Here is a 19,368-nt window from a genome sequence, read left to right on the forward strand (position 1 = left end):
TATGTCAATGGCATCCCATACATGGTCGATAGGGTTTATTTCTTGAGACAAAGAAGGCCAAAACATAGTGTCAATGGCATCCCAGACATGATCGATAGGGTTCATGTCTGGAGACAAGGAAGGCCAACATATAGTGTGCATGCATATGGCTTCTTGGTCTTTGTTCTCGGCTACAATCTTTGCCATGTGTGTCTAGCGTTGTCGTCCATATACATGGGTCTTGACGCAAGAGGTTTTTTGTCAAAATAATGGACTACAACGTCTCTAAGCAGCAAATCACTGTATGTATGTCCGTTTATGTTACCCTACAGAATATGCATTCCCAGCTTGCAACCTTAAGAGTAACAACCCCATACTGCAACACCACACGACGGAATGCAGTCGTTGGGCAAATATTGTTTTGGTCAGAGTCAGTTCTATTTTCCTGCCAAACTCGTATTCTACCGTCTACTGGTCGTAACAACAACCGACTGTCATCTAACCCATGCATTTTTTTGCCAGCGTCTCATTTTCCACGTTTAAAGTCATTAGCCCATTGAAACCTGATTAGACTGTGTCTGGCTATTTGGAACGGTCTCTTGACAACACGACATGCTCTTATGTGGCCTCTATGAAGTCGAAGGACCAATGTTCGAACCCTTACATGACCATCTGGAGAACAGTTGTGTCTAAGCTGAGGGGCAGTAGTAAATTGGTTGGCTTAATCACGACGAATAATCAGTCTGTCATCACAACGGATTTTTAAACGGGGTCTTCCGTGCCTCGGTTTATCATTTATAGTTCCTGTGTCAATATGACGTTGTTGACGGTGTGATTAACATTGAAATGGTTATATATGCTCCTAGTGCGCTTACCGGCATTTGACATGCTTGCCAACGTTCAGCAACAGATAACTTACGCCTTGCCATATTACACAATAACTTGACAAAAGTCAGATTTCACATCAACGCGTGACAGTAGGAAGATGATTTAAAGGTATCGAAACTGTTTATTAGTAAAAGTGCAGATGACCTTTAATAAAAAGTTGCTTGACGGGTTTTTAGGAGTTCAATCTGTTTGTTCGTTATAAATTGTCTTAGTGTATGTTAGAGGCAATTCATAAAACCAAACATTAATGACTTTTTCGCAACAGTTAAAAAATGCCAGGTATATTTAGGTGGTGCTTAACTTTTGGCCTCTGTATATAATGAATATGGGAAGCTGCACATGTACCTTTGAGCTTGTGAGTACTATAATGTGTTAACATTTCATGATATTTAAGTGGAATTTAAAACAAAATGAAATATTCTAAGTGGATTGAGTCTCAAAAACACATTATGTTGTATACGTGTGTTATGGTAAAGATAATTAATCACCCAGTTCATTTATTAGATTTTAGTCAACTAAATTTATACGATATATTTGGTTTACAGTTTGATTTAGAAGAAACACTGACATAGCTAGATAATACAATTTATTAACTTATTACTACCACAATTTTATATTAATTAGTATTGTAATTTGCATTGTTATTAACAAATGCTATATCAGTATTGCAAACCTAATCTTGAATTCTATCCTAATTTTATCCTATTTTGGGGACATTTTTAGAAATTCAAATGTAACGTCACTTTTGCGTTGATCTCTTCGGCTAACTCGGCTGTGACTTTTTATGTGCTGGTTTAGATTGTTTTATGTATTCGTATTTTTTTCTGTATTTAGTCACCACTTCGGTGTTATCATGTATATCTATTATATAGTCAGTTTTATGAATTTACTGTTTGCAAATTCTTCTAAATAATAAGGATGTTCTTATCCCGGGTAGAAAACCTTAGCCTTATTAGGCACATTTTTTTGGAATTTTTGGTCCTCAATGCTCTTTAACTTTGTACTTGTTTTGGCTTTCGAACTTTTTTGATCTGAGCGTCACTGGTTAGTCTTATGTGGACGAAACGCGCGTCTGGCGTATTAAATAATAAACCTGGTACGTTTTGATAGCTATTATGCGTGTGTTTCTCCCTATATGTTCTCCAATTTATTCGTATTGTACTGTAGTCCTGTCATGTAATGTTGTCATTTTAATGTTATATTTAACATTGCCATAAAGCGGGAGGTTTGGCTAGCCACAAAACCAGGTTCAACCAACCATTTTTTTTCTTAAAATGTACTGTACCAAGTCAGGAAAATGACCATTGCTATTTTATAGTTCGTTTCTGTGTGTGTTACATTTTCGTGTTGTGTTTCTGTTGTGTCGTAGTTTGATTTGTTTCCCTCAGTTTTAGTTTGTAACCCGGATTTGTCTTTTTCTCAATCGATTGATGAATTTCGAACATACTGTTGCCTTTATTTATGAGAAAATTGCCATGTAATAGGACTCTACAATAAATATTCGTAGACAAAGCAAGCCATAATCAGTGTTTTGGGGAGTTTTTTTCTGACTTGTTCTCTTTATTTCTTATATTCTGTTATAATAGAAAACTTTTTCATTAGTTATACTTTAATAAATATATATATTTATAAGTAAGACATTATTTTTGAAGCAGTAACAACAAATTATTCACTTAAACGGAAGCTTTTTATATTTGACAGTTGTGGGAAATTGATTCTACATTTGATTGCAGTAAAATCTTGGTCATAAACATATATCTTTGGTGATTTAAAGTACCATTATTTTTTATTTTATTTGGGGTTTCTATAGAATATTTTGGAAACTTAAGGATACATGGTTACTAAATTGAAAGCTTGTACACAATTAAAAAAAAGGTGAAAATGTGATTGGTAAACCTCCTGTGATGTTTTTATTTCTTTTTCTTATATGCAATAACATGTTATGTGAATTGTTGTCTATAGTATATGTCAGGAGAAAACTTTACTCGTGCCTAATATTTCTTTCGAAAAGTGCAAATTTAACAAAAAATTATAGATGAAAATCAATGGTGGTATTACACCTCTAGTCGTCTTTGTCATCAGCCATTTTTAATTTTTACCAAATCGATGAAACATCAATTTTTCATTAATATTTAAGGAAATTTAAAGACAAGAACGATTTATCTTCTTTAGAAAACAGGTTAAAGCATTGACTTTAGAGTTTGTTTCAAGTTATTTCATGAAAAAGACGACTTTTTATCACTTCCGGTACTTGTTACTCGAGTCGAAAGCGTACATCAAATCATTATAACTTTTGGCGGCAAAATAAGATTGTTACTTTATCAGAACGTGATGAAAGTTGCCTTCATTAAATGTTTAGTCCATTTATTGCATTAAAAACGTAATATGCCTTTCCAAATAATTTGTCAAACATCGTCTATATTGTAAATTTTATTCGTCTGGCATTGAAATATTTAAACAAACTACGGATCGGAGGCTGGATTCATTGGAAAAGGACAAGCCAGGACTAACAGAAGAATATTGATCCCAAAAGTAAAAATTAGGCATTCCACACGCTTTAACAGACTTTTGGTTAGATCTAGTTCATTAATATATATAATTTCACGTAGATGCATTTTTTCAATTTTTTTATTAAAGTTCCTTAAGTCTGGTATCAATATACAGTATCATGATTATGGCCCAGCTTAACTTTGTTAAATTTACATATTTGTTAATGAGAAACACTTAATTTCCTAAAAAAAATTACAGAATAGTTTTTTAATTGAATTGTGATTGATATATTTTACTTTCTTTTTTTTCGACATAAACAAAATATTCTTTTTAGTCCTAGATATTTAGTGTATAACCTAAAACAAGAACTAACACTAAAACAACGTTGAAGTTGAACTGTTACTTTAATTGCATACTCAGTTATGAATTGAACATTATAAAAAAAAAAGTTACATATGGCCTTTTCTATAGTAAACACTAAATATTGTAGCGGCGCGAGCCAACGAACACTTCTCTTTCAAATCTCACCATTTCTCCCAATCAGTTTCAAAAAGAGAAGTTACTTTAGAAGTAGTGTGAGCCCTGCAAAATAGTACATTTAGCATGCAATAGATTTTATCAATAGGTACCATTTGTTGCCCAAGTATTGAGTTCTCCCAAGATCCTGTTCTCTTCTCTGTTACTTAGTCCAATGTCATTAACAAGTTGTCCCATTAAATTGAACGAATCTGTATATTTTCCTGTGGTCCATTCTCTGAAGTCACAATGTGCCCAGGGATTACGTATCTTTGATCGTATCTAAACCATTAAAAAAGAAGGATAATATTTAGTCAATTTCATATTTGATGACAGAAAAATACCTCTTTTTAAAAACTAAACGAGAAGGTAAGGTTTTTGACCAAACTGACTCTAAAACCATATATCTTTCGAAGTTGTTAAATTTGCAGAAGTTAACAAGTGACAGATTAATCTTAAAATGTAAAAAAAAAAACACGAAAATACAGAAAAAACAACAACAACAAAAAACAAACCCACGAAGATGCAAATAAGTTAAGGAAAGATGCATTTAAAGTGCACGTGCAATAATGCATATAATAAACTATCTTGAAAATTGATACCTTTTCAGCATCGGTCTGTACATTTGAAGGAAATAAACTTATGTCATGTATGTTGATGACCAAACCAAGCAGCGCAGATGAATCACAAGACTCGTCAATGCCAGAGTATTGAGCCATATTAGGCTGTAGGAACAACTTTGACAAATCAACATGGCTCGTAACTTTGTAATCATAGCTCCTGTAATTCTTGTTCATTGTCCTGTTGTTGTTGATTGATTCATAATTGAGATGATATCTATTTGTTACTGGATATTTTTTAAGATATTTATGGCATCCTTGTGTGTCTATAGAGTCACTGTTTACCAGTGAATTATATAAGTTGCTAATAATAGGATCAACATAGTCTCTCAGTAGAGGAGAAATAATTGAATGTAGACATATTCCAACAATCAGCCATCGTTTCTTTTCCTCATCTAAATCTCCTGGCGGACCTAGAAGAAAATTAATGTGAGAGAAATTGAGAACATTAACAGGAGAAGACTGAATTTAATATATTCTCTGGTCTTCCTTTTCAAACATTTTTTTTTTTCTGTTTTTGATTTCAGGGTTAGGATTTGTTAAGAATGGAAATGACATCATTTAGCAACCATGGTAGACTGACCTTATATCTAATCAAGGTAAAACATGTTAGTGCAAACCATTTTTTTTTTAATTTATTGTTTCATCAAAAGTTTACAATATTTTGTGACACAAGTTCATTTTTTTAAATTTTGCAGTTTAAAATGTTAATTTTCTTTCAAATTCTCCGCAAATGTTGCCTAGTGGATAACTGGCCTCAAGTGATGTAGGTTTCAGTTTCCTTGCCATCTGGGTCAAACCCATGAATTTGAAAGTTATTTCCAGATTCTCTAACAGTGTTGTCCACTCAGAGACCTAGTATGATATGTCTGTGTAGGGAGACTTTTGTAGACTGTGACTGTGTGATCTAGCACATTTAAGATCCAGCTCAGTGTGTAGCATGTGTAGGTCTAGTAGCAAAGCAGGATTTATTCTCAGATCACATTAACATGTTCACGTTCTAATTTGCCACTGAACTACAACATAAATTTATCTTCCTCCTCTTTTCAAATTCTCATATAAAAACTTGTTTGCTCCTACATCATCCTTCCCTTGCAAAACCACACAAATCACAAACAGACAACGCTATACACCTCTTATGCAAGTATATACTTTAAAAATTACAAAACTCAATCTTTCCTAAAGAAGCAAAGATCAAAACCCTGACAACATGCATACCTTCAATATATGAACAAACAGCAAGCAAAGTGAAAACATCTATCATTCAATTTGTAGGAGGTGTTATCTGAAATATCTATCTATATATACTCATAATAGGACAGACGCACGGACAGATGGACGGGGAACAGACGGACAGACGCACATAAGAACGGACGGGGGGACAGACGGACAGACAAAGGTAAAACAATATGCCCATAATTTTTAGCTGTGATGGTATATTCAATATATGTACAAACAGCCAGCAAAATGAAAACCTACTAGCATTCAAACTGTAGGATAAGTTATCTGGATTAACTATTTACCAATTAAATGGGACGGACGAATGGAAGGACGGACGAACCGAAAGACGACAACTGTATAAAATAACACTACCCGTAAAGGGGCGTATAAAAAATCGCCAAAAAAAAACAAAAAAAAAACTGTTAGATTGTACAAATTAAAGAACACCAATAAATAAATTTTTGATGAAATCAAAGAAAGTTCAATTTTGGACCCCAATTTGGAAAAACTGTGCCCAAAATAAATACACGCTTAGATATAGCATATCAAAACACTCCATTCATCTTTTTAAATCAAACAAAGTTTCATTTATGACCCTTTGGACACTAATGTTGACCAATTTGAAAAACCAATTTGAAAACAGGCACTTTGATTTTTTTAAATACATCTCTACATGGATATAATACCAATCGTAACCCCTAGAATCAATCCCAAACTCTATACTAAAGAACCCTGTGGCACAAACAAATAGCAATACATAGACTTCTACTCAAGTTATTGTTAAGAAACCAGAAAATCCTATTTTGTTTTGTCCCTGTATGGCCCCTAATTATTAAACGATTTACACCAAGTCACCATGACCCCAAATTGCAATCCAAAATGTAATAAAGATCCACACATACACTTACCTCAAGTTATTTTCTGTGAACCAGACAAATAATTATTTATGTTAGGCTCTATTTGGCCCTTAATTCCAGAACAGCTATTATAATAACATGAATAATCCTCAAAATAAATCCGAATCTTCCTATAGTGGTTTGAAACCTAAAACTTAATAGGAATCCATACACTTATACAAAGGTAATTGCATGGAAACCATCAAAATAGTTGTTTTCTATCCCCTTTTGACCCCTATTTATTAAACGGTCCCAGAAAATCAATCGAAACTTTCCTTTTGAAGTATTGACCCGTGTGGTAACATTTCAAAAAAATTAGTACTCTAATGCACCAATTATTGTCCTGAAACACGAACAAAACTTGATTTTGGTCTTAATAACCCATTAAAATAAGTCCAAACCTTCCTTTCGCGGTATGGAACCTTGTGCTAAAATTTGATAGAGATCCATACACTTTACTCAAGTTATTGTCTGTGAACCTTACAAACAATTGTTTTTGTTAGGCCATTGTTTGCCCCAATGCCTAACAGCTGAAACAACAGCACCTACAAATCAATCCCAACCTTCCCTCAGCGGGACACAGGTTGATACGACAACTGAAGTCAGAGTTCTCGAAAAGTTGTGATCTGGAGGTTTTGACCACCAAATATTTCAAAAACTCTGCTTGGGAATTCAAACCTTAAACGGTTAGCGCAAGTTTAGAAACTACTTTCAAGCTTGACAGAGCTCTGAATTTAGATTGTGATAAAATATTTGACACAGCATAGGTTTTTGACACAGAATGAACGGCTCAAAGAACTGAAAAATTTGGAATTGGACGTTTACCTATATTAATATCCAAAATCGAGATATATTGCATGCTTCAGCATATCCAAGTACACCAAGAATTTTATTTATTTAAGTATTAATGGACAATATAATGATTGAAGTTTGTACACTTTGGACCTTAAGGTAGATCATCGGTATATGTTTTCCGAGATATAATTTTCTTTTACTTTGCCAAAATGAAGATTTCACTATGCTCTTTCAAAAATATGATAAAAAAGGGTGTGTCACCGTGCTATTTTTCAAGCTATGAGTCGTTGAAAATTGCCTAAATTTGCTTTGAATGATCATGAAAAAACACATTTTGTGCATAAAAAGAAATCTATGAGATAGAATTTTGAAATAAATTGCGAGAAGATAGGTTTTATAACATGTTTTGAGAAAAGAAAAAGAAAAATTGGTGTCACTGAACTTGTTTTCTTGCTACAAGTAAAAATAAAAAAATCCCTATCAGAACAGTATAAGGTTTTTACTAAAAGAGTTATCTCCCCTTAAATGGCCTGGTGAAAAAGTTGATTTAAAACACAATTGTTTGAATATTTTAAAAGATGCAATAAATCAGCAAGTTTTCTTTATATAAATAAACAGTCTAACCAATACAATTGTACATCTGTCTATACATTTGAAGATTTGTGCAAATAAGTAGGCTGATTGTAGACTTCGATAGTACATTCTAAGATGGCGCTATACCATGAATCTACCTTAAAATGTGGACCAATTTGAAACTGGTCCAAAAATTTTAAAAAAATTACACAGTTATAAATTGGCATATCAAAGAAACCTAATAATTAGATTTTTGATAAAACAAAACAAATTTTCAAGTTGGACCCTTTGAACTTCAATGTCACGAATGTTGACCAAAATCAAAATTTCTAAATACACTGTTAGATTCAGCATTTTCAAGAACACCAAGAATTCAAGATCTTGAATTATACCCAATTGAAATAGTTCAAGAAATGAGCAGGCGCGCAAATTATACAATTTTTACATCTCAATTCAAGTCACGAGGCATTTTTATGTCGCTTATCATGTGATACGATAAGTCAGTGTATTTCGGATACAATTACAAACTTTGTCATCGCATATTTGCTTCCAAGGGTAAACATGTGTTTACTTTTAGCATAAACTAAAGACAAATCTGAAAGACAGCAACATTGCTAATGAGTTCAAAGTCGCTGCATCATGAACCTATGAAATACGGAGCAGACAGTTAACATAATTGTATAACTGATATGTTCCGATAGTATACAACTTTAAAGACCATACCATAGACTTATCAAAATGAGTTTCTATCAAACAAACTTTCGAATGTCTAGTTTTCTACAAAGGAACAGTCCCTAAAATAATAGGGGTACAGTAGTCATCATTGTGTTAAAACTTATTCACTATAAAAAACAAACATCTATATAAACAAACCTTTACCATGACACAATAACACAATGACAGGATATTTACTGTGGATTCATTTATTTTCGTGGGTACCAATTTTCGTGTATTAAGGAAAACTTACATGTTCGTGGATATTTAATTTCGTGGTTTTTGACAATGTCTGCATACAAGCCTTTAGTAAATTTGCCATTCGTTGAACTTTTAATTTCGTGGTTAACATATAACCACGAAATCCACGAAAATTGGTATCCAACGAATAATAATGAATCCACAGTAGTACAGAACTACGTCATATGTAACAAAGAAACACAAAAAAGCATAGGGACAAAGCATATAGGCAAAATGAAGATAAGAATACAAAAATTATCATAGAACAATGACAAGATGTTTAAGTACAGAAAACTTACATTGCAAATTGCTAATTAATTCAGTTACTGTACTATGACCCAGGGGACAGGGCCTCGAAATAGACATCAAACTGATATGTTATGATAGTAATGGAACTTCGTATAACTTAAAATGTAAATATCATAATAGTTATTGTCAAACTAACTTAAGCATAATTCAAAAAACTTAAAATGACCTACTCACAAGCTCTTACATGTAAACTAAGCATGAATTTGAAAGTCAATAGACCATGATTGAGAGGGTAACGCCAAACGATTTCCATGGGAATGAAATGTGCCAATATTTATACAACTGAATACCAATATCATTGACCTACCACTAGTGGTTCACCATAAACTAGACCTTATCACAAACTAGTACATTGTTGACATCGCCGCTGCCACCGCCACCGCCGGAAACAGCATACCTTCGTCTCCTTTCTTACTCCGTCAAAGCGAGACAACAAATCGAAAGGAGCTTCCTATTATTAATTCTAACATTGATATTAAGCTTGAAAGAAATCAATCACGGAATACTTTATTAGATGTGCAAAATGTGAAACATTGCCTTAAATCTAACAGTTAACACCGATAAATATGTTCAATGATAATAAAACAAATATAAGTGACAAAAACTACTGAATTACTGGCTACTCATTTGAGACAGACACATATATAATGTGGCCAGGTTAAACATGCCTGTGAGCACTTAACCCTCTCCTTAACTTGAGACAGTGGCGAAAAAGCGCAACATAAGAACAAATAGTGAAAACAATTTATTTAATTTATTAAAACTGTTAATAAAGAGTTGTATGATCCGGGCTGACATCTTTCTCATATTGTTGATTTGTTACTAAAAGTATGTGTTCCCTGTACCATTCCACTGTTAATGGTTTATTGAGCAGTAATGTTTTAGCCATTAGAGTACAAATTGTATAAATCAAAATCTGTTGAATAGGATAATACCTGTAGTTCTCGGTACTTTTGTCTGTATGTCTTCTACTTCCATTTGTAAATCAGGTGGTATTGTCCGTTTTAATGGCCTGGGTTCTGTTGGTTCTGTCATTTTGTTATTTTTAATCTAGCCTACATTTACTCTTATTTTAACAGCCATCTTTAATATAACTATTCCTCAGTCAATAACTGCAAAACAATTAATAGAAAATATCCAATTACAAATCATAAGTTCCAGTATACCTAAAATAAATCAATAAAGTTTGAGTTATACGTGAAAAAAATACGAAAAATTATTTTTTGGCAGAGAAACGTTGATGCTTATTTTGTCCTTTTTATCATGTTAATGTCTGTTTGAGTTTATATGTCGGCAAAAAAAGCAATAATATATCAGACTCCAAATATTTCCGTACCATTAAAAATATTAAAACGTAAATGTGTAAATGTCTAATCATGAGGTCAAAATCAAAAGTACAATTTCTAATCAAATAAAGTAAACTACACCCATTACATACCTTACCCAAAAGACAACCTTAATCAAACTATTCACCTGATTTTAAAAGGAAATATGCTTCGTGAAAAAAAATTACATATGAATGCATTGGACAAGAGCCGCAATTTTTATACGTGTGCATGCAAAAAAAAGCTATAACTTGTCCATAATAAAAACTTATAAAATCAAGGTATTATGATATGATTAGACACTTAATAGCAATAATGCTTTAATAAGTACTTGGTATGAATAAAACTTGTATGAAATTGAATCTCCCACCCTGCTTGTAAATTTCAGTTTTCCAATTGTTTATCATGGTCATAGCTATTCAAATTTCTGTATATAGTAATATGCATTACCTTGTATTTGGCAAGGAAATAAAACATGTTATAAAAGATGTTTAAATGTTTGCATTAAGTCATGGTATTTTAAAACCCATACCATGGGAAATTGACCCCCCTCCCCCCTTTCATAGACCTCAGATTTTCAAGTTGTCAAAACTATTTCAACTGCCTTATAGAGTAATAATGCTTTAATAAGTATTTGTTTTCAGGGGGTTCCAATTACAAAACGGAAATATTGATCTAGAGGGAAATTTTCCATTTAAGATGTTTACGTTGGGTCACTTTTTATATAGCATTGTGACGTTTGGACACTTTCTATATGGTATTTTCAACCCGACTTACTGATGGTTATGATAAATCGTCATTTGATAGTCAAATTTTAATGACTTACTTAACATATTGGTTGAATGATTTCTCTGATATACTGATAATACAAGATATTTCTTTTTATTTGAAAGGAAACATTTTTGTTTTCAAGTTTTAAAATGAATTCGTGTTTTTTTTTTTTAGATTTAAAAATATGTTTTGTAAAGTCATTACAGTTTGACTATCAAATACTATTTATCATAAACATCAGTAAGTCGCGTTTCGTAGATCAATATAGAATTCAAATAAATTAAAGAAGCAATTTAAAAAAAAAATAAAAATTCCTTCGTTTGAACTAACCAGTGCTGCTACATGTATAAGGACAGATTTTATACACGTAAGACTTCAATTCAGGTGAAATATATCATATAAATGTTTGCTACATTGTGCATTAGCTTGTTTCGTTGTAAGTATCTATAATTAAACAAACAACTAAAGCCAAGGAAACACAATAAATACACTCAAAATCAAGCCTTTTAAACTTTGTTGTTCCAAACAAAGAGATATATTATTCATCAATCTTGTTTAAAGCAATTAAGAACAGGAACATGGTTCCTAGTTCGTTAAATTTAATTATGAACAATGGCGTTTTTAAAGCTGAATTAAGATTAGATCTAAATAATCTCTCAATATCTAAGTAACATCCTAAAGGGAAAAACAATGAAGACATTTACCGAGTTATTCATTGTAGACCAAACAGTAAACTTCGATCTTCATCGCGTAACATTATATCATCGAACAACTTAGGCGCTTCACACTGAAGGCTTTTTCTGTGGAATTTCACATATAATCTGTTTCATATTATGTCTCTTGTTAAAAAGCTTAATTTCCAGTGAATCCACAAAAGCCCAGAATGCGGATCTATTTAACAAAATTATGACATCTTGTGTAGGTATTTATTTTTGTTTATCGCTTAAACCAAATGCAGCTTAAAGACAAAATCAATGAGAAATGTAAAGAGCATAACACACATACACTGATCTTTAACAATAACTTATAATATCATGATATTGTGTAACTGGAACATCATTAGCCTAATAGAAGCGCTGTGTACTATTATTTGATTTAAAGAGCAAAATAAAAAAAAATACAATATCATGTTAAAAAGTTCATATTTTCTGTACAAATAATCAACCATACACCTGATTTGGACTGAATTCGAAGGAATTTAAACGATGAAATTATTCGAGCGTACAAATGTATATGCCGTCTATCATTCATTTGAATTGAGGGAATGTTCTTTCTCAAAATAGAAAACCAATATGATTATTCTTTGTTAAACAAACAGCTGTTGTGAAGTTTAAATGTAAAAAAAGTGGCATACTTTGTCACATGTTTCGTTTGAATTGGAAAACTTTAAAAAAAAAAATGTATTCTTTGTCATATACAAAATAAAATTCCATAACGTACACGGAAACTTTTGTGTCAGTGTTTTAAAAAGATACAGAATCAAGGAGAAGACGTTGTTAAGTTCGATCTTGTTAACATTATATTGTACAGACTGTTGAAGTTTTAAAATAAAGGCATACCTTATTGAAACGATGACTGTTTGAAATTGAACCCCTAATGTATTTATATTTTAACGTGCATTCCTGGTCTGTGCTTGTATTCGTATGTAGGGGCCCATCCATATAAGGAATGCATATTAAAAACATCAATGTATTTACATTATTCGTGCTATTTCAATATAAACGGTACAAACGAGCATAACAGACAGTGCCACATGTTGAAACCTAGTATTATGTCTGCTTTCAGAGTAATTTGATACCTTATCAAAGAAGGCAAATATTAAAAAATATTAATGCTAAAAGTACTATAAACAATATGAACAACTATTATATCTTCTTACTAGTTATTGACCCTTCCTTTTACTTAATGATAGTATATTCAAAGTAAAATAAAGTAACTAGGAGATACACAGAAGCCGAAAAGAGCATTGCAAGGAAAACAAAAATCAACAAGATAGTTATACGGACAGGCCAAACCACTAAAAACAGGGAATTTTTCGAAGAACGACATACATCGTAAAAAAAAGAAGCTATACAGATAGTAAGTTAAAACTGCAGAAACGAGAGAGCTGTATAGACGACAAATCAAACACAGAAAACGAGCATAACGGTGAATCAGTCAAACCTAGGAAACGAGCATAACCGACGAATAGACAAACCAGAAGCTTGACAATACGTCAAATCAAAGAAAGAATGCAACTGAGCAGACATACAGGTTAGCAAATGAATGTCAACGAAAATATACTGGATGAATGTTATGAACTTGTAAGTTATATCTTTCAATTCTGTGTTTGGTAGTACAAATCAAGTTCGTGTTGCTTCCAATGCAGATTCGAGATCAAAATTTACAAACATGAATTTAAAAAAAATATCAACTGTAAGAAAAAAAGAATCAATTGGTTCAAAGTTTAAGAATGCCTATAATTGCTTTCATCCACTTCTAGACAAAAAAAAATTTAGTACAGAGAAAACTGAGTAAAAGTATAACTTGATAAATAGTGGTTTCAAAATTGCTGATTTCCAATTTTTTTTGATACATTTGATAAAAGGTATTGATAAATATTATTTATCTTGTAAATTTTGAAACAAATGTATTAAGCCCAATTAACTCGAAAATTCTTACCGGTTTTGAAAGGTGAAGATTGTTATTCAATTATAAGAACAATTGTTTAATTGTGTTGCCAATTGAAGAGATGCGTGTAAAGTTGGTGTATACTATGTTTAAACGGTTGTCTCAATTTTCAATAGAGAAGATATAGGTATAGCACGCATCAATCATTATGAAAGAGGATTTTACAATATAAAAAAAATATATATCAAAGCAATCGGGATCCAAATATCTTGAATATGCAATTATAATGTAAATTCAAGAAAAATCAAGACACTTCTAAGTATTGGAATGACACAGTTGCACTTGGTATCTACTGAAAATAGTATAGACCAAACAAAAAAAATAACGCTGTCCACACCATGTATAGTGGATGACACACAGAAACACACATTGTAAACATAAGATTTTGCATCGGATCAGGCACCACAAGGAAAGAGAAGGTCAGAAGACAATGCAACACTTGGCGAAGAACAGTAACATCAGAAGTACAATAGATGGATTACAGCTAGGGGAAAACACACTTTACGACAAAAGATAGACATTAGTGGATGCAGTTTGTTATAATCCCACTTGAGACGAAGATGATAAGAATGAAGTCATCGGAATTATTTTTCGTACTGTATATAACACAACTGGATCATTACCATTTATTATTTCGTTTTATGAGACAATAACCCTATTTGATTAACAAAATTGGTTTTCGCAGTTTGACAGGCTTAACAAGAATATGAATAATTTGTGTTAGCCGGAAACATATGCTCAGTGGATTGCAACCATATATATTCACTGATAACATGAAAGAAATACAAGTGCTTACTCAATGATGGTTTATTGTATTAACATGTTAATATTAAAAATTGTATTTGTTTTTACTTCTGATATTTTTGACACAAATAAACAATGCAGAACTGTATCAGAAAAAAACTTTAAATAGAAAAAAAAATATTGAATGTTTGAACACGAATTATATTTAAACTCGAGAGAAAATATTTTTCTAATATAATTAAAGAGTTTTTTGTCAGTTTATCAGTGCAATCATTCAACCGATTTGCTTTGTATGAATTTAAATGTTAGGGTAGGGTATCAAATGTCTATTTATGATAAACAACAGTGGGTCGCTATGTTACACACCTTTAAATGAAATTCACGAAAGAAGTAATTGAAAGAATATGATAATTAGTCATTTGAACTTCTGAGGGCAGTAATAAGGACGAATTTTGTAAAAAAAGAATTTCAATACGTTAAAATTTACACATTAATTATTATTACAAGGTACCTTGTATATGAATTCTAAAATAAAAATTGGAAACGTCAAAAAATGAAATGATTTTTTTTTTAAACGTTGAGTCAAACAAAATCATGAAAAAAAGAAAATTAACAGTCTTAAAAAAGCAAGTCAAAAACTAAGCTTAAGCAACATCATAGATACAACAAAACATTCAGCTGTCCAAACTTTGTATGTTCTAACAATTAAAGGGCTAGATTTTTTTATTAATTTTTTAATGCACAGAATTACGAACAGGACACGCAATGAAAGACGACGTCGATTTTAAAGGCGAGTTAATATCTTTGAAAAAAAAAACTTTATAAGAGTAGCAAAAGATAACAAAGGGATGTTCAAATACATAAGTCGAAAATAAAATAACAATGTCATGAAAATCGTGAAAAATACCAACAACAGTTCACAAAACATAACAGAAAAAACTTAAGTCTGAAGTAACACATACCGGGGATTACAGGTGCTTCATGCGTCCAAGCAGATCCTTCTAAATATGTGTCACACGTACAAACCGGGTGATAAATCTAATAATCAGTTAGTCACCATTGAGGAAAAGACAATCTTTGAAACATATATATTGTAACGGTCAAGAAATTCGTCATTGCGTCCGTAACATTTTCAAATTGATGATTTTTCAACTTGGAGCTTTTGGTTCAAAACCTGCTTTGTAAGCAGCAACCCTTAATCAGAAATAAGTAAAATAAAAGAAAATGAAAAAGGTTAGCCAAAACCATAAATACAAGATAAGACAAATTCAAAGTGATATATTTTTCATCATTACATGCTTCGTAGTTCATTTCAATCAAAGACCATATGGCGTTTTAAAAAACGAGACGAAATTACATCTTGATAATCGCTAAAAAATGAATTTGTAAGAAGTGTCATACTTTAAAAGGTTACCTTTTCGGAATGAGCAGAAACGCTTTTATGGCCAGTATTTGAATGTATACCAATGAATTAATATATTTTAAGGCTTGTTCAAATATGTTTTTGCTGATATGTTAATGGTTCATATTTCCAACCACACTTGTAAATATACGGTACCTTGCTTATACGAATTTTACCTTTCCCGTTAACCAAACACAAACTATATCAATAACACGTATGAAATATAGTGCTTCTGAATTATTTCTTTTTTTAAACAATGCAAATACAAATTGTTGCTTACACATGTTACAGAAGAAAGAATAACTTCTATTTATCCACGTTCATTTGGGTTTTCTGTAATTGTTAAATGTAGGAATTAACTGAGGTGTGGAAGAAATGAACCAAACAAGTAGCATTTGCTCTTTATACAATTAAGGCTTATTTCGATGTCAATTTAGTTAGCATCTGTCTTATGCTATGTCGCTGGTAATAAAAAAAAGCCTGATATCGAATGTAACCACACAAGCCTATGAAGATATAATCCAAATGAGTATGACATCTTGGAAGGTTATTCTAATGTTTATCTTTGACGCCTTCCCGGTTGCTATAGAAAAGGATAAAAATAAAACCCTCACCAGACGTAATGAATAATCTGTACTACTACAAATCATAAAATACACATGTAGGTTTGCCCCTAAGGTTAAAATGTGTAAATTTAATGAGTTTCATGAAACACGTCACCTATAATTAACACGCCTAATATAGTGGTACATTGGATATATAGTTTGAGTGAAAAGGATAATGGCAAAGCAGTTATTTTGAATAGTCATCACAATTATTTGCCGATTTTCTAGCGCAGAAAAGAGCTCCCACTGATCCACCAGTGCACACATATCATCTACCCCTGGTGTTAAATTTAACGAGAAAAGAGTCGGTTCTACATGAAAATGCTAATACAACATGTACATTAGTCAAAGGTACCAGGATTATATTTAGATACGCCAGACCCGCATTTCGTCTACATAAGACTCATCAGTGACGCTCAGATCAAACTTAAGTGATAACACAACCTGACAGTGAGGTCGTATCTCATTCACGTACCTTTTTTGTGGATTTTCAACAATGAGATCATCCGAGCGTTGACGATGTTTAACGTTCATTTTAATAGACAACGTATCTCTGCTTATAATAGGAAGGAAATATGATCAATCTTTGCCAAATAAATCATTGTTTGGAAAGTTAAAATGTAAAACTGAACTTCTTTTTCACATGTTTCGTTTGAATGGAAAAAACTTTAAAAACTCCTTTATTCTTTGTCATACATTTTTGGGTTTTAATAGACATTGAAAACGTTTAGATCGGTCTTGATCACAATATGTTGTACAGACCACAAAGGATGATACACATTTAAAATATCAAGAGATCTCAAATATTCGTTCCATTTCAATTAAGGTTATTATATATTATATCTCAGACTATGCAAACGAGGAAGGCAAACAATGCTACATGTTGAAACCTAGTAAGACGTCTGCTGTTAGAGTAATTTGGCCTCTCATTATAGAAGACAAACATTTATAAATTTAAATTATGCAATAACTATAAATTTTATGAACAGTAGTTTATCTGATGTTCATCTTACTACAAACCCTGTGATAAGTCTTGTTCGGTAGATCATATTTGTGGAAGTGAGGACGGGATTGGGAATTGATGTTTCTTATAATGAAGTCTTGACCTTTCCTTTGACTTAATGGTAGTGCTGTCAAAGTGAAATAAAGTATCTACGGAATACATAGAGGTCAGACAGAGCATTGTAAGGCATTCACAAATCAATAAGAGAGCTATACGGACAGGCCAAACCATAAACCATTCAGAACAAATATATACGGTATGGGCTTTACTCATTGTTCAAGTCTGTACGGTGACCTATAGTTGTTAATTTCTGAATCATATGGTCTATTATGCAGAGTTTTTTCATTGGCAATCATATCACATTTTCTAATCTTATAGTTAAATGAATGAATTAACGTAGCTTTATGTTACAATAACTTACCGATTCTGCGATGCGTTTCTTCTCTTCAGAAATTAATTTACTAAGACATTCCTTTTGTAAAACTAATCTTCCTCATGACATATTTATATGCACAGAGTCTACAAAGAAATAATTTCGTCAAAAAACGGTGATACACTACAGTAACTCTAAATAGCTCAAGCATTTAAATCTGGTGGAATATGATACGTGCTATATTTATACATAATAATTTTTCATGAGTTAAACGATAGATTCTACCACTGCATCGGTTGAAAAACGCTATAATCCCGCATCATACGGTTCAATGTTATAATATTAAACGCATTGGCATCGTTATTTAATCAATCATATATCAAAAACCAAGTGTAATCATGATAACTTTAAGTTAATTTTCAGATTTTATTGATATGATTACTTGCCTAATACAAATGTTGTACATCTACATTGAAATTGTTTCTTTATATACAAGCATGGATACAACAAATTATATGACACGTTTGGAAAAACCAAGCGTTGACATATAGAGTGTAATTTTTTTTTTATTAACAGTTCACTATCTGAATTTGCTGTTCACATGTTTTATTGTCAGATTGATGTTATGTTCCTTGTTGATCTTTTCTGATATAAACACTCACTTCATTACTTGTAATAATAAAAGGGACATCCAATAGCATAGAACATTCATTTGAATCGAATTATGACTTTGATTATCGACATAAATGAGTTCACAGATAAAATAATGTAATTAAAGACAAAATATTTTTTTAATATTAGTATACATTTTGTTTTCCATATTTATTTTAAAATGTTCTTTCTTACCATAGAAGGTATTGGAATATTTGTCACAATCATATACATTATGATAGTAAATAAAGGCAACAGTAGTATACCGCTCTTCAAAAGTCATAAATCGATTGAAAAAAAACAAATCCGGGTTACAATTAAAACTGAGGGAAACACATCAAATATAAGAGGAAAACAACGAAACAATAGAAACTCTAGAGTGCAACATAAAAACAAACGACAATGTAACACACATAGAAGCGAACTATAAGACAAAAATTGCTATTTTCCTAGCTTAGGACATTTTAAGAAAACATGGTGGGCTGAACCTGGTTTTGTGGCTAGCCAAAACCTCCCGCTTTTATGGCAATGTTGAATATAACACTAAAATGACAACATTACATGACAGAACTACAATACAAAT

General features: G+C 31.9%; 2 protein-coding genes across 2 annotated transcripts in view; both read right to left on the bottom strand.

Annotated features, from left to right (window-relative positions):
* Positions 1 to 19,368, bottom strand: part of LOC127718542 (uncharacterized) — a 191,426-nt gene that overhangs the window by 167,760 nt on the left and 4,298 nt on the right. The window contains exon 2 of the mRNA XM_052224611.1: positions 18,183 to 18,280. The gene's annotated coding sequence lies outside the window, so the exon portion shown is untranslated. The remainder of the gene's footprint in view (positions 1 to 18,182; positions 18,281 to 19,368) is intronic.
* Positions 1 to 19,368, bottom strand: part of LOC127719177 (serine/threonine-protein phosphatase 6 regulatory ankyrin repeat subunit B-like) — a 67,582-nt gene that overhangs the window by 16,366 nt on the left and 31,848 nt on the right. The window lies entirely within an intron of this gene.

Source organism: Mytilus californianus, unplaced genomic scaffold (genome assembly GCF_021869535.1).
Source record: "Mytilus californianus isolate M0D057914Y unplaced genomic scaffold, xbMytCali1.0.p SCAF_10, whole genome shotgun sequence".
In the NCBI taxonomy this organism is placed as follows: domain Eukaryota; kingdom Metazoa; phylum Mollusca; class Bivalvia; order Mytilida; family Mytilidae; genus Mytilus; species Mytilus californianus.